We start from the raw sequence: 18317 nt of genomic DNA on the forward strand, positions 1-18317 counted from the left end.
ACAAAAACGCAATCATTGTCATGCTTAGTCGAAGGAAGGCCCGAAATTTAATCCATTGAGATGGATTCCCAAGGTCAACTAGGAGTAGGTAGAAGAGTATATAGGCCTTTCTTCTTGATGGTTTCTTTGGAAATGGTGTAGGAAATGTAGGATTTAATGTACCTCCCAACATCCTTATGAAGGTTCTGCCAGTTAAAATACTTCTACAGTACTACCATTATTTTTTCTATTCTGAAATGTCCAGCGAGCCACATCTAGTGTGCCTCACAAATCATCTTGGCATGCTCACTTCAAGGGACACAGATGTGTCCCAAGTGTCATAACAGTGCATCTTGGAGGTGTAAATTTGGAACTTACTTAGCTTTGAGGAGTGTCTAGTATGTGCTGCCAAATTTTGGATCGCTCTCATAAATATGCGGCCACCCTGAAGTCTCGTGCCCACATGAGTCAAGCATACTGATCAGCATCATGACTGGTGGTTAGCTGAGGCAAACTACAATATTATTGGTGTTTCCCTTCTTTTACTTAACGTTCAAATGGAATTTTTGCAAGTATGTGGTCGTTCAATAACTTCCCTTGTGTCTGTGTGAATTGTAGGGGTCGGTGGTCTATGAGGATGATTGTTTCCTTCCCCGGAATGTAATTCTTCCATTGACGACAGGAATGCACAATGGAATACATTTATTTTTGTTAAGTGGGATACTTTTGGACTGTGTCTAAAAGTGTCTCACTGTGGTAAGCCAGTGGATGCCACTACTGAGTAAGAACTGCACCAATAGCATAGTCGGAGGTGTTTGTCTCAATCTCAAATGGTTGTTGTAGGTCTGGTAATGTGAGCACTGGTGTAGAGCAGAGACGATTCTTCAACTTGGTAAACACCTTTTGTTGGGTTTCGGTCCAAAAAAAATTTCTTTCGCTCCACCCTTGGTGACTTGAGTTAAATTCCAAGTGATATGAAAGAACCCCAACGCGAACCTACAGTAGAAATTGGCAAGACCCAAAAAGTTGCAAAACTCTATTAGAGTGGTTGGGGTTGGCCAATCCTAAATGACTTGTATCTTGGTTGGGTCCATATGCACATCCTTCTCATCAATGATGTACCCCAGATATTGAACCTGGGTCATGTCAAAAGTGCATTTCTCCAAATTGGCAAATAGCTTGTAGATTTTAACCCCGTAGAGAAATTACCTACATACGAATTCTAAAACACATAAAATAAACAATGTGAGAGCATAACACATAAAACACATATACAAAGAGATTTTCCCCTGGATCCCAAAACCGGGACTACCAGCTTGATTTTTTTCATTATTGTCCTTTAGATGTTACAACACATATTTATACATGCTGAAGCATCCAATACCATGGAACAAAAACCATCGCGTCCAAAACCATGGACCGAAAACCATTGCATCCAAAAACATGTACGAAAATCATGCACAAAACCATAGGTGGGTCCGCCCAACCTAACATAGGTTCCAAAACCAAAATTTTCTGAGGCGCTGCCCCAGACCCCATAGAGTGGGGTTACCTGCACCCCTCAAACCCCCTGTGACCCCCCCGCTACACAATCGGCGCAACGAAGGGGGGGCTTCGCCCCCCCTCTAACCCCCTGGTTAACTACGTGGGCTAGTAATGGAAAGAATATAACACAATCCAACATTCTCCCACTTGTTGTTTTCTTTCCACAGGGGGCCACAGGAGAGCTTATTCATTTATCTAGCCCTACAACACCCATTGTTTCTCTACACCAAGAGAACTTCTCAGAGCTCACAAATTTTCTCAATGCATCTACAATGTTCTTCAAAGTGTCCACCTTTACCAGCAACACCTTTTTGTATTCTATCATATCCCTCTCAAAGTGATACTGAACATCAATGTGCTTTGTCTTTGAATGATATGCAGGGTTCTTTGCCAAGAAAATTGCACTTTGGCTACCACAGTCTATCCTTATAGCTCCTTGTACTAACCCCATACTTGAACACAATCTCTGCAACCAAACTGCTTCCTTGCTTGCATGAGTGGCTACCATGTATTCTACCTTTGTAGTTGATGGTGCCACTACAGATTGTTTCTTACTCATCCTACTAACTACACCTCCAAATAGGTTAAACACATACCCACTTGTAGATCTTCTCTGATCTAGATATCCAACCTAGTCTACATCAACAAAGCCACGAATATCCAACACTCTGTCCAATCCTGGTCTTCCTTGCTAGCACAAACCATAATCACTAGTGCCATGCAAATACCTGAAAACCTATTTCACTGCTATCTAGTGCTCCTTCCTTGGTTTTGACATAAACCTGCTCAATACTCCCACTGCATGTGCAATGTCTGGTCTAGTATAGAGCATCTCATACATCAAACTACCAACTGCACTTGCATATGGAACACGGGACATGTCCTCTTCCTCTTCTTGTGTCTCGGGACACTGTTCAACAAATAACTTTACACCTACAAGAATGGGAACCTTCACCGATTTACTATCCTACATATTATATCTCTGCAATATTGTCTCGACATACTTCCTCTGGTTTAAGTAGAGCTTCCTCTTTGCCCAATCTCTTTTAATTTCCATGCCCAAAATATAGTTTGCAGCACCAAGATCTTTCATGTCAAATTTGGAGGAAAATTGGGTCTTCAAATCCTGGATAATTTCTTTGTCATTTCCAACCAGCAACATATCATCCACATACAAGACCAAATAAATAACATGGTCACCAATTGATTTAAAAAACACACAGTGATCTTCTTTGCTTCTGGTGAAGCCAATTCCCTGGATAAATGTATCAAATTTCTGATACCACATCCTTGGTGACGGTTTTAACCCATACAAAGACTTCTTTACCTTGAATACTAGTTCTTTCTTACCCTTCACCATAAAGCCTTCAATTTTCTTCATGTAGATTTCCTCTTCCAAATCCCCATGAAGAAATGTTGTCTTCACATCCATATGTTCTACCTCAAAATCAAAAGCAGCAACAACAGATAAAATTAATCTAATAGAAGTTACCTTGGCAACAGGAGAAAAAATATCACCAAAATCAATTCCCGACACCTGGGAATAACCTTTTGCTACCAACTGAGCTTTGTATTTCTCCACCTTTCCTTCTGCATTTATCTTCTTCTTGAACACCCATTTTCTGCCAATGGGTTTCCTTCCAGCCGGAAACTCCATCAAATCCCAAGCCTCATTTTTGTGCAAAGATGCATTTCATCAACCATGGCCTCTTTCCAGAGTTTTCCATCCTCTGAATCTACTGCTTCCTTCACAGTTCTAATCAGCATCAGTAATAGTTAAAGAAAAATTTGAACAGAAAGCAAATGGACTATACTTTTCTGGTTGCCTTCTTTCTCGAACTGATCTTCTTACACCCGAAGTTTGTGGCTCTTCATCTTCTAATTCCTCCTCTGCTATAGAGTTTGATTCTTCCTCCTTTAGCTCAAACTCTATCTTCTCAGGTTCCTTTGGTTGGACTTCATGTTTAATAACATAATTTACCTCTCTGAACACCACATCTCGGCTGTACACAACCTTCCTTGTTACTGGGTTCCAAAGCTTATAACCCTTTAAACCATCCTTATACCCAATAAAGATGCACTTTTCAGATTTACTATCCAACTTGGTTCGTTTCTTCTTTGGAACATGTACATATGCATCACATCCAAATACCCTCAAATGTGAAAGAGAGGGTTTCTTACCATTCCATACCTCTTGTGGAGTTTTATCTTCCAACACTGATGAAGGTGATCTATTGACCAGGTAACATGTTGTCTCCATCGCCTCTGCCTAGAATTCATGTCCTAACCTGGCACCACTGAGCATGCTTCTTGCCCTTTCCATCAACGTCTTGTTCATTCTTTCTGCAACTCTATTTTGCTGAGGTGTATATGGAGTAGTCTTCTCCTGTGCTAGACCACACTTCTTACAGAATTCTTCAAATTCCTTACTACAAAAATCTCCACCATTATCTGTCCTCAGCACCTTTATCTTCTTACCTGTCTAGTTTTCCACCAGAGCCTTGAATTCTTTAAACATGTCAAAGACTAAAGATTTATTCTTAAGGAAATATATCCATGTATTCCTTGAGAAGTCATCTATAAATGATACATAGTACACAGACTTACCCAATGATGGAACCTTCACAGGTCCGAACACATCACTGTGCACAAGCTCTAATATCTGTTTCACCCTCTTACCACTAGAGGGGAAACTCACCCAATTCTACTTTCCATATACACAATTTTCACAATAATCAAAATCCAAAGAGTGATTACTCATACCTTATACCATACCTTTACCATAAAGTATTCGAAGGCCCTTCTCTCCAGTATGTCCAAGCCTTTGATGCCACAGCATGGTCTTCTCTCCAGAGACCACTAGATTTTCTGCTCCACTTTCAGGAACCACAAAACTGTTGCACCCATCAACAACAGTGCTACATTGTAGCTTGTACATAGTTCCAGTTTGAACTCCCCACTTCAATACCAGTGCTCCCTGAACCATCTTGTAGGTATCCTTCTCGAACACTGTTTTTACATCTGCATCATCCAACTTGCTTACAGAAATCAGATTTCTGGCTAATGCAGGAATATGGAGAACACCCAGAAGTGTTCTAACCCTTCCACCTTGCAACTTCAACTTTACTTTTCCACGACCAATTATTCTAGCCTTCCTATCATCCCCTAAGAAGACATCACCACCATCATATTTCTCATACTCGCAGAACCACTCTCTATGGGGAGTGAAGTGAAAGGATGCACCTGAGTCAGTCAACCATGCCTCATTATATACATGTGTACTTGAAGAAGCCAAGTACACATCCCCACCTTCATCTGAGGTGGTTTTCGCCTCTCCAGAAGGAGCATTATCAGATCCCTTTCCTTTGTCAAGAGCTTTACATTTACAATCCCTTTTGTAGTGCCCTTCCTTTCTGTATTTCCAGCACACCACCTTTACAGGATTTCTTGGAGATTTAGACCCCCCTCTAGATTTAGATCTCCCACTCGATGACTTTTTTTGTTTTTGTTATGGGACTATCCTCGTACAGACAAGGCATCATCATTCTAGCTCTCCATATTTTTCTGTCTCATCTCCTCCATCAGCAAGGAAGAGATTATTTCATCAAACTGCAAGGCAGTTGCATTACTACCTATTGCAATAACCAGACTATCCCACGAATTTGGTTGAGAACACAACAAACTAATGCATTTATCTTCATCTGAAATTTCGATATCAATAGATGATAACTGACTTACCACAGTATTAAATGCATTCAAATGCTCTGTCACTGAGTCTCCATCTTTCATCCTTAGGTTATACATCTTTTTCTGTAGGAACAGTTTATTCACCAGAGACTTAGATTGGTACAAAGTCCCTAACTTGTCCCAAAAAGCCTTCGCCGTAGCTTCCCCTGATACATTCAGCAATACTAAATTTGAGACACACAATCGTATTGTGCTCTTTGCCTTCTGATCCAACTTCTTCCATTATTCATCAGACACTCCCGTTGGTTTAGTACCCGGATCTACCGCGATCAACTGATCTTTATCCACCAACGGATCCTCCATCTTGAGTTTCCACAACTCAAAACTCCGACCATTAAATTTCTTGATCTCTATCTTTCCACTGCTCGCCATCTTCTTTTACCACTAGAATCAATCTCGCAGATCTCCCACTGAATAGGGTCTACCACAGGCCTGAGAAAAACCCCTTAGCAACAAAGGAATCCCCTTGAAGCCAAAACAGCTCTAATACCAAATGTAGGTTTTAACCCCATAGAGCAATTACCTGCATACGAATTCTAAAACAAATAAAATAAACAATGTGAGAGCATAACACATAAAACACATATACACAAAGATTTTCCCCTAGATCCCAAAATCGTGACTACCAGCTTGATTTTTTCATTATTGTTCTTTCAATGTTACAATACATATTTATACATGTTGAAGCATCCACTACCATGGACCAAAAACCATCGCATCCAAAACCATGGATTGAAAACCATCGCATCCAAAAACATGTGCAAAAATCATGCACAAAACCATAGGTGGGTCTGCCCAACCTAACATAGGTTCTAAAACCAAAATTTTCCAGGGCGCTACCCTGGACCCCATAGAATGGGATTACCTACACCCCTCAAACCCCCTGTGACCCCCCCGCTACACAATCGGTGCAATGAAAGGGGAGCTTTGCCCCCCCTCTAACCCCCCGGTTAACTACGTGGGCTAGTCGTGGAAAGAATATAACACAATCCAACATATCTTATGTTGTCATGGGGTTTTAAGGACTCTCGAATATGGTTGAGGCACTCTTCCCAACTTTGGATGAACATCAATATTTTATCTCAGTACACCACCACGATTTCGTCCATCAATGGTGAAGGGTCCCACGATTTTGTCCATCAATCTCATGAAGGTTGCGAGCCTTTCTTCAACTCGAAGAATATGACCAACCTTTCAAAAAGGCCCTCCTTGGATTTGAAGGCAGTCTTCAACACATCAGAGGGTTCGATAGGCACCTGGTGATAACCAGACTTCAAGTCAATCTTGCTAAAATTTTGGCCCCCCAGACCATTGGATTAGGTACATATTCCAAACAATGATCTTGTTCAGCGCCTGATAGTCAATACAAAGTCTCCAGGTCCCATCCTTCTTCTATACCAATACAATTGGGCTCACACAGGCTAATGAGATTGGCCTGATGTGCCCTTTCTGCAATAGCTCATGAATCTATCTCTTGATCTCATCATTCTCTAGAACAGAGCATCGATATATCGACAGTGCATAGGTACCCCTATAGGTGAGCTGAAAATGTCCCTATACTCCTCCATGACCTTACCCATATGTTGTTTTTGTGTAGAGGAGCACTGTCTAGAAGTCATGGCCACAAACTTCTCTTGCCCTCGGGGAGAATCATAAGGAAAACAATTTTTTTGGTCTGATAAATGATCTTACTGCATTTCTTTACAATGATCAAAGAGATGGCAGTAGGCAAGGCTACCTCTGGTATCTCGTATAGCTTATTACCCAAAGTAATAATCACAAAGTGAGGCATAGACTCATATATAGCATGCCGCTTCCACAAGTATGGTTGTCCTAATAATACATCACAAACATCAAAAGGAGAAACATCACACAGTACCTCATCCGCGAAGGGCTTGATGTTATAGGGAAGGTGACACTATCGACTGACGCAAAGATTTCGTCCTTGGTGAAGCCACCTGATAGTGTACGACTTCATATGTGTTTTCACTAGTAGGCCTAGCCGCTTCACTACCTCTTCTGAAATGAGGTTCTTTTGGCTCCTACTGTCGACAATGAACTAAAGTAGAGAAACTTTCACCCACATCTATGAGTGGAAGAGGTGTTCCCCCTCCTCTGGATCTTCAGGCTCATTCTTCTAGATCTTGGTGGTGGCCATGGTGGCATTGGGATACATGTCAATTATTTGCTTCCCTTTGTCATTCCCCTTATTGGGTTCCAACTCAGAGTCGAAACATGCGTCTAATTTAGAAGCCTTCAATTTAGCCACTAGTGACTGCTTGGCCCAACACTCACTTATGTTGTGAGTGGATCTCTTATGCAACTCACACGATTTTCCCTTGTCCTTCTTTGTCTTTGTGGTGTATTTTCTTGTGGCTTCGACAGGTTGTCCTGGGTTGCCCTGCCTTGTCTTTAGCCTTTGCTCTATGGTTTGGGGGCACCTTTTCCTTGCTTCGGATTCGCAGATCCAAAGTCTCTCTTCTTCTGTTTAAACTTCTGCTCAATCTTGATAGCGTATCGGTATGTTGTTTCGAGAGAGGATATTTCCTGGACTCCATCTCATCCTGGATGTACTTGTTTAGACAATCGTGGTACTTGAGTACCAAATTCTACTCAGAATCCTTGATAGCCAACTTAGTGTGAAGGGTATGGAAAACATCTGTGAACTCTGACACATCTTGGTGCCTTCTCTGCCATAACGTGGTCCACTTTATGTATTTATTTTCATAGCTCCCGATAGGGTAATATTGTTCCTTGATGGCATCTCAAAAAGAATCCCAAGTGGGTGCGGCTAAAAACAGTGAGGATTCCCTGTCATCCTTTTTTTCACAGTAGGTTTCCCACCAGTCCTTGACATGTGGGGCATCTTTGAGAAGTGAAAAAGTAATATTTTCCCTATTGGAAAAGTCATGAACTAAAAAATATCCCTCCAACATATTCAACCATTTATCTATGGCTCTGCATCTATCTCACCCTCAAATATGGGAATATCAAAGTTAACCTGTACCTTAAAAGGAGTGATCCAGGTCCGGATGTGACAAAGGACCCTTCCAAGACCTTTTACTTTTGTGATGTATTAGATTTCATTTTTAAAAGAACATTAACGAATACATCTACATGCTGTAAAGAAGAGGAACATGACAATCATCAGCAACATAAACTCAAGACATTGATAACAGAGTTTGTCCAAGAGGGACTACGTCTCCAGGCCCCTGTGTCAAGATGGTGTAAGCCACTACATTAAGTGTTATCTATAGTGATGATATACATAAGAGGTGATGTCACTATCACACAAGGGAAATTCCTCATGCAGGAGTGGCTCCAAGATATGTTCCACTAAGGAACTCTCAGTCAAAAAGCTCCTATTAGTATGACATAAACTCATGCACGATGAGCATCCCGCCAACATGTCATAAAAGGGATCTCAATGCAAACATACATGAAAACAACATAAGTATCCCATCAACATGACGACAAAGGGATCTCAAATAAAACATGACGAATCATGACAACAAGTACATCACACAGATGATTCTGTGTCACATCAAGCAGGAATCATGAAAACAAGAAACTAGATCCCACATCAAGCATCAAACAGGGATATGTGCAGTACAATGGATAGCAAAAGAAGTACATGAACGCACTGCATATATCTCACATCCAGGGGCCATCTGAAGAAGCAAATGTCAAGCTGCTGAAGTTGTTCCTACCATTGATCTCATAGCATTAAATCACATGGAAATGACTACTCGCACATGAATGCTAACACCTACATTCCACTTAGAAAAGTGGCTAAAAAATGGAATGAGCAAATAGAAAATCTGAACACACCATCAGATTTTTGGCATCAAATAGTGCAAAATCGACTGTCAAATTTCTAAATTCTGAGAAAATGAAAATCTGGGGCTTAAGGAATCTTTTAGATTCCCCTTAGATTCCTCAAATATTCCCTCCTCCAGGTCCTCTGCAAATATGTTTCTTAGATCAGGAAACTAATTGTGCCATTAGGTTCGTATCACCGAGAGGTGTAATATCGACATAAAGTTGTTCCAATTTGGACACTGTGAAAATTTCACCCTCCTGGAAATCTTGCTCAGTCATGGCTCCACCTGCATTAAAAATTAATAAAAAAAATATCCTGCCTCGTTTTTTGTGCCCGCTCTTGGTTCCTCCATCTTCCTGGCCACACTGGTGAAATGAAGGTTTATATCAACTTCTAGGCAGATATTTCCATGTGGTTTGGTTGGCACATTGGTTAAGATCTTCGAATTTGGTGGAGGTGGTTTTGGGTTCAATCCCCACGGAACCAAGTTTAACACACAACCAATTTTTTTAACATGGGTGTGATTATGATTTGTTTTAATATGGCATACGATTTTGGTGTGCTGTTATATGGTGGTTGGTTTATGTGTTAAATATCGTGGATAGTACATGGGGTCATTGTATGTGGGTTGGCATGGTACATTAACATGGGGTCGCCGCATGGTGGTGGGCCAGCAACATCGGTGGTGCGGGCTCGGTACCCACTAGCCTCCCTAATTAATACATATGGATATACATATATGGTGAGGAGAGGCATGGGGTGGTGGGGGTGGTGGCCCACCACCGCCCTTTTTATATTTTTTTTAATTTTTAATACTAAAAAGCATTTTTGAAATTCTGAATTTTTGATGGAAGAGTCATCTTAATGAGGCGAAAATTTTGCCCAAAATCTAGCCAGAGTTGGCTGGATTCCATCCACTGGAAAAGTCCAAATTGTGTCTCCTTTAACCTACCCAGTCAACAAAATTCAACCAAAACTTTACCTGCCTCTATCTTCCTCATCCGGACTCGGATTGATGAACCGTTCACACCACCGCCATCACGATGATGAGATATTTAACATGAACTTGGTTTGAGAATAATCCAAACACTTTTATTTTTTAGCTTTCATAAGCCCTCTTTGTCCTGTGTGTGTCTCTGGAGCCACCTGGATCAATCCTCCCCACTGAGGAGCTTTTGGTCCTCCAAAAGCATGAAAAATAATCTGCAACTTCTCTGTACCTTATCTGCATCACAAGCATCTTGAAAGGTCTTGCTTCCATCTCCTTCACCTTTGTTCTTCGAAGCCTTAAGCGATGAGCTGACACCTGCAACCTCTGCAACTTGTAGTACATTGTTTTGCAAATTACATGCTTGAATTTCATGACCAACTAATGACCCAAGCATCCCACACTTGCCACGAGTTTATAACACATACTCTGTGGTCAAGTTTACATCGAAATGGAAACAATACCCCAGCTATGACGACAAGGCCAACATATCATTATTGCTCCAACAAGTGATGGAAAACACGTCATCACTGGAACACATGATTTACAAAGATAAGGCCAAACACTATTTTTGCTTTCGACAAGTGATGGAAACACGACATCACTTTCACAGTTTATCATGCTACTCAAAAAAATACCAGACATCATTGTTGTTGAACAAGTGATGGAAAACACATCATCACTTTTACATTTTATGCAACAAATGATTTACAAAAGTACGACCATGAAATGCTAACATGTCTAGAAATCATTTTTCACTTATCAAGGTGAACGGGTCGTCACCCTGTGATGGTCTTGCTTGTCGATCAATCGTTTCACCTGGTTCATGCACCGACACTTTGTCTTTAAGGCACTGCTCTGGATGGAGCCTCCAACAAGTGGCTCTTTGATGGCCATTTCTATCGCAATGACTGTTATACATTTTCTTCCTCCATATCTGCTTAAAATGTTTCTTTACCTATTGTTGAGGGGGTTTTTCACGCTTCATCTTTTTGTGTGCTGCCATTCTTTTTCAACACTTGGAAAATGCATGGTTATGCAATCCACAAAAGGTACATATATTTCGATGCCATGTTTTACGTTCATCATTAACAACATGATCATAATCGAAATGAACATTCGAATGTCGAGAGTGGCTATACATTTCCTTGTTGTCTTTGGTGAAAGTATGGCGATGATAGCTTGCCTCAGCTCTTTCCCTACAATGGAAACTTCCATTGGATGATGGGGATGTGTTCCCATCATTCTCTCTCCTCGACGATTTCGATGATGTCTCAAAAGCATATGACACCTTCGAGCATTCTCCGTTGGTGTATCCCATGCCTACAAATCGAGGTCTCTGCACAACCTCCGATGGTTGAGTTATGCATTGGTTATTAATACCAATCTTTTCTTCCTTCTCATGCCTCGTCCTGGTACGGAGCCTCATGTTTGTCCCTGCAATTGGGATCTCCAAATCTTTAACAGAAATCATACTATGTGAAGATGAAACCGAAAGGAAATCAACATATTTTACCTCCTTTGCCAATTTGGAAAGAATTGATGAGGGCTACTCATCATCTATTGTTGGTGGTTCTCTAATTGCCGTAGCACATTCCCCAACTTCCTTTCTGACATACTCAAGTCCTGTTCAACATGGTAATTCCTCTACTTTGATGGGGTTGATAATGCCTTGACCATTAATGCCCAAGCCTTTTCCTTCATACCCCATTTTCTTCAACAGTTTGGAGCCAATTCCTATGGTGTGATTTTCAAAAAGAGCGAAATCATCATCAGGAAATATACATGAAGATGGAGAACTACTTTTTACCTCACATGGGTCACGCTGCAGCTTTTCCAAGGCCTCGTCCTTTGATTGCAGCTGTCGTAGCAAATCATGTTTCTCCTATTTCTCTTCATGTAGATGCATCTTCAATTCAGTTTTCTCTGTTTGAATATTATGTTTGTTGTGCTTTAGTTCTTCCAGGGTCTCTTCTGTGGCTCGCAACTGAAGCTGCAATCGCTCCTTTTCCTCTATCTCTTTCTGTAGAGTTTCATACATTATCTCCACTCTTTTGGAAATTTTGAGCATGGTATTGTACATTGCTTTTTCATCCTCTGTCGATGCATGTTCCATTGTTCATGCTTGCAATTCACATCGACGCAAAGACCGCTCTGATACCACTTGATCCAGGTCTGGGTGTGACAAAGGACCCTTCCAAGACCTTTTACTTCCGTGATGTGTTAGATTGCATTTTTAAAAGAACATTAATGAATACATCTACATGTTGTAAAGAAGAGGAACATGACAATCATCAGCAACATAAACTCAAGACTTTGATAACGAAATTCGTCCAAGAGGGACTACGTCTCTGGGCCCTGGTGTCAAGATGGTGTAGGCCGCTGCATTAAGTGTTGTCAATAGTGACGATGTACATAAGAGGTGATGTTGCTATCATACAAGAGAAATGCCCTCACACAGGAGTGGCTCCAAGAGATGTTTTGCTACAGGAACTCTCAGTCAAAAGACTCCTATCAATATGACATAAACTCATGCACGATGAGCATCCCGCCAACATGGCATAAAATGGATCTCAATGCAAACATACATGACAACAACATGAGTATCCCATCAACATGATGAAAAAGGGATCTCAAATAAAACATGATGAATCATGACAACAAGTACATCACACAGATGATTCCGCGTCACATCAAGCAAGAATCATGAAAACAAGTAAGAAACAAGATCCCACATCAAGCATCAAAAAGGGATCCGTGCAACACAATGCATAGCAAAAGAATAACATGAACACACTGCATATACCTCACATCCAGGGGCCATCTGAGGAAGTGGATGTCAAGCTGCTAAAGTTGTTCACACCATCGATCTCATGGCATCAAATCGCATGGAAATGACTGCTCGCACATGAATGCTGACACCTGCATTCCACTTAGAAAAGTGACCGAAAAATAGAATGAGAAAATGGAAAATCTAAACACACCATCAGATTTGTGGCATCAAATAGTGCAAAATCGACTGTCAAATTTCTGAATTCTGAGAAAATGAAAATCTGGGGCTTAAGGAATCTTTTAGATTCCCCCTAAATTCCTCAAAGATTCCCTCCTCTGAGTCCTCTGCAAATCTGCTGCTCAGATCAGGAAACTGACTGTGCCATCGGGTTTGTGTCATTGAGAGGTGTAAGATCGACATAAAGTTTGTCCAATTTGGACACTGCGAAAATTTCACCCTCCTGGAAATCCTACTCAGTCATGGTTCCACCTACATTAAAAATTAATAAAAAATTATTATGCCTTTTTTTCGTGCCAGCTCCTGGTTCCTCCATCTTCCTGTGTGCACTGGTGAAATGAAGGTTTATATCAACTTCTAGGTAGATATTTCCATGTGGGTTGGTTGGCACATTGGTTAAGATCTCTGAATTTGGTGGAGGTGGTTCTGGGTTCAATCCCCATGGAACCAAGTTTAACACATAACCAATTTTTTTAACATGGGCACGATTATGATTTTTTTTAATATGGCATACAGTTTTGATGCGCGGTTATATGGTGGTTGGTTTATGTGTTAAATACCATGGATAGTACATGGCGTTGTTGTACGTGGGTTGGCATGGTACAATAACATGGGGCCACCGCATGGTGGTGGGCGAGCCACGTGGCTGGCGCGGACTTGGTACCCGCCGGCCTCCCAAAATTAATACATATATATATATATATATATATATATGGTGAGGAGAGGCATGGGGTGGTGGGGGTGGTGGCCCACTACCCCCCTTTTTATATTTTTTTATTTTTAATACTAAAAGGCATTTTTTAAATTCTGAATTTTTTACCAAAGGAGTCATCTTAACGAGGCAAAAATTTCATCTGGAATCTGGCCAGAGATGGCCGGACTCCATCCGCCAGAAAATTCCAAATTGTGTCTCCATTAACCTACCCAGCCAACAAAAGTCAACCAAAACTTTTACTCCCTCTATCTTCTTCATCTGGACTTGGATTGACGAACTGTTTGCACCATCGTGATCACGACGACGAGATATTTAACATGAACTTGGTTCAAGCATAATCCAAACACTTTTATTTTTGAGCTTTCATAAGCCCTCTTTTTCCTGTGTGTGTATCTGGAGCCACCTGGATCAAGGAGTGGCCAGAGTGGATGTTGGATGAAGATGTGTCGCCTGTGGGTAGTCATCAAAGGATCTAGGAAAATTTTTCCATCATCGCATTCCTCTGTGACTCGAGGGCTTTCTCAATCAATATTTTGAAAGGATCTCCTTCCCCCTCATCTTTCTTTTCTTCCTCGATGGGAAGCTATCGAGGTTTGTGAGGTTGGTCTTGCAAAGGTTCAACCAGATCAAGCCCTAACTCCTTATACCCTGACCTCTATGGGGACATGAAAAGAAAAACAGAGAAAGAGAAGAACGCTTTGATACCATTGATCTATACTTAAACAGGAATGCAACAAATTATAGCTATAACCATAAATATACAAATAACACTTCATTTCATTAATATCATAATATTGAAATATGCTTACAAACAAAATGGAAATAAACTAGCTCGGGTGATGGTAGCTTATCTCTGAGAAGAGATGTGGCAGCTACATGCCTCTCAGAACTATGTTACAATAAGGCTCAAAGGCCTATTTATTATTGATAAACAAAGGAAACCCCTAGATATCCAAAAACCTAACCCTAGGAAATGAAGCACCAAAACTGTGGGTCCCGTTTGGGTAAATTGGTACATCAACTTCCCGAGGTCGTAACTTTGGCATACGATCTCTATTTGGATAGCATAATACCTCGTTTCGAATCGTTGTTCAATAGCAGAATATGCACAGTTTCTGTAGCTAAAATCTTGTCAATCTTCTTTAGCTGTGCCATGGCATAAGATTTTTCATTTGTAATGCCTTCGTCTTTTGTACCTACAAGACTCAAATAAACATGATCATTTTTATATAAAAACATGTTTATAAAAAAGCTATTAACCCAATCAAACCCAATCAACATAAGCAAGGGTTACAAAACCACTAGCAAAGGCAAAGGTTATGTGCATCTGTTGGCTAGAAATTTGGTTAGATAATTTATTCTGCAAGAACCTTCCAAGGGATACATCAAAGCTTCCATAGTACTTGATACGAGATATCTAGTTCCTCTCACATATTGTCTTCTTCAAAATACAATGTCAAGATAATGAAACCAAGATACTTGGATGATCAGAACAGGAAGGCGTTATCGCTGCTTTAGAGAATCCCTGTTCTTTCTTATGTTCAAATGTGTATTGAGGCTGTAATGAAATAGAATCAGCTTTCTTATCAATTAATTCCTTCATTCTTTAACTGCATGAGGTATCAAATAGTGAATATCATTGAATCATTATTCGATCTCTTGAAATCCCTTCTCATTCTATTTCATGGTGGCTCCTTCAATGGAGGAAATTAACAATGCCAATGCACAGTGGATGACTTGGCACAAGTGATTGGGACACCCAAAGTCAAATCATTTTCTCCAATTGTCTCAAGCTAGAATTTAGCTAGGGAAATTGGATCTGGGTGGATATTTCTCAAAGAAATCAGAATATGGCCACAATTGTGCATTAACTAAAACTATTTTTCCTCACGCAGTCAGCGAAATAGGGTCCTGAAGAATCTTATATTTCTCTCAAATGGTTACGAAATTGAGGAAACCATTTCTAAGTTATTTAATTCACCCTATTCCCAAAAAAACCCATGTCTTGGTTTTCCTAAATTCATTTTCATTTGGCCGGAAATCACATTTAAAAATTGACGTTTTTCAGTTGTTACGCATTTCCTCTACAAGTATTGCACTCGGGCTTTCTAGGTTCGATTTGTTGTGTGGTGGCTCTCGAGGCTAGTTATGTATCTGTCCAGTAAGGAGATACACATCTAATGGGATACACATCTAATGGATTTCATCAATGCACTGATTCTACTTCTTCCATAAGCGTGGATACAGACGCCTTTGTGCAAGCCTTCAGAACATTTAGCATTTTGTCAACTTCCGGCTAGATGACATCATTTCAAGTTACTAAGTATTAATACTTAGATGCATATATATGAATGGCATCTTGTTTGGGAAAATTGAAGCGGCCAAGTTACTTACCTTAGGATATTTAGGGACGAAGTCGATAGGACTGGCCACATGAAAAACTTCATCAATGCCATGAGTGGAAGCCATGAAACTACTATCTAGTAGATCCATTGTGAAGAGCTTGATCAGCTTCTCCCCAACATTTGGTTCGATTGTTATTCTTCAAACATATTATGGTAGCTTCGATTCTTATTTCTGAAATTGTGAATTTTTATAGAAATGATTAATGGTTCTCAATTTCAGGCAACTAAGGCTTCAAATTGAATGTACTGGAACCTGAAAACAAGGCTTTGATTGTAGTCTTGAGCTATCTTTTTTATTGATCTGGGTTGGGTGACTAGGACAGAATCCATGTCGAGATGATTCCAGAGATGCCCATGTGGCTAGTTTCTTTGTTTGACACCTGTAACCTACTAAACCATGGAAGTAGCTATGGAACACACAGTTAGTTGTAGAATAGGCTGTGTTCCGTAGCTAATTTGCAAAAACTTATTCAAATAGCAAAAACATAAACAGGACACAACGTTTTGAAGGTCTCTACAAACCATAACCATTCAATTTGGCTGGTTGAACCTACCAAAGCAGTTGGATCATAATAGAAGCACCATACCAATCTAATTCGACTCCTCTTTGGTGTGAACGACCAGAGTAGTTGGCTTGTATGATATAGTTCAGAACACATGCAAAGAATATTAGAATTTAGAACTATTTTTGAGCTATGTTGCACAAACCGCAACCTCTTCGAGCATGATTTTTTTATTATGATGGATTTTTGAATTTTGGATTCCAAGCTAACAATTTTTTTCTTTGCAGGTCGCATTAGAGCCAATTATCAATTGATCATTTTTATTTAAAGTTCTACATTTCCCTTATTCAAAAACATGAAGATTTTTTTTTTGTTATCTTTTTTATTGAAAATCTAACATGATTTTTTTTTTCTTTTTTTAGAATCAAAACATGATTTTTTTTAATTGAAAATATTTTTGTGAGGTTAGTGAAGAAATGCAAGTAAATAAATAAAATTCTAGAAGATTTTAAAGTCTAAAAACTTTTAAAAATGCAATCAAGAACTCTAAAAAAATCGCAATCAAGCTTGATTTTATTTCCTAGTTTATCCTACTTGAAAGATTTTTTTTTAATTTTCAAGTATATGAATGTTTCCAATGGAGCCATTTATGGATTAAACTTTCTAAAATGTTCATATCCAAATTTGCGAAATGTACCTGATTGTGTATGAGGACATGAAAAATCGTTTTAACCTTTAGATTTACCACAAGGATCTCTCGAAGAATTGATGAATATTGTGGCGTCACTGCTTCTTGATACCATTCCTCAATGTAGTCTTTGGGCTGCATTCCAGATCCTTTGTCCATAAATGGTTAGTAAAAACAAAAACAAATAAAACACACTCTAAACTGGAAGTTAGTTCCTATGCACACTTCCCCGGCAACGGCACCAAAATGTTGGGGCAAAGTGATTTCCTGTCATTTAATTTGTCAACACGAGGGTTTCCTAAACTTGTGAAGCATGTGTGCACTATATGTGCTAGAAATTGTCTTTCAGTTTAGATTAATCTAACTACAAAATAATGAAAACCAGTTCATCTAATCTATGAAATCAAATAATGAAAATGAAATTCAACTAACCTATGAAATAAAAAAAAAAAACTAATGTATTCTTAGTTACTCCAACATTCAGTTATGAAGTGTTACCTTCTTGAGATGATTTTTAAGAAACTATTTATACTTTAACTTCGAATGTCCTAGAAAAGCAAGTAAAGTGTGCAGAAAATAACTCAGTAATTGCATGTATTAAATATTCAATCTTGAAATACGATTAAATCAATTTCTTAAAATGATCTTTAGGAATATCATTTAATGCAATTAAATGAGGATCTTAAAAGCAAATATAAAAGCATGAAAAAGTAAAGCTCAATGATTTCATAGGTTGAACATTCAATCACCCAATTTGAAGTCACCTTCTTGGCCTGATCCTTTATTCAATTATACAATGAATTGATAATTTGATCTAAGAAAGTAAATAATAGAACATGAAAAGAAACTAAATAACTATGAGCCCTTACCTCAAACTTAATCCAATTAGAAAATACATAAATATTCCCTATTGA

Source organism: Pinus tabuliformis, chromosome 7 (assembly GCF_031772625.1).
Source record: "Pinus tabuliformis cultivar Carrire ecotype Pingquan chromosome 7, CPIR1, whole genome shotgun sequence".
In the NCBI taxonomy this organism is placed as follows: Eukaryota; Viridiplantae; Streptophyta; class Pinopsida; order Pinales; family Pinaceae; genus Pinus; species Pinus tabuliformis.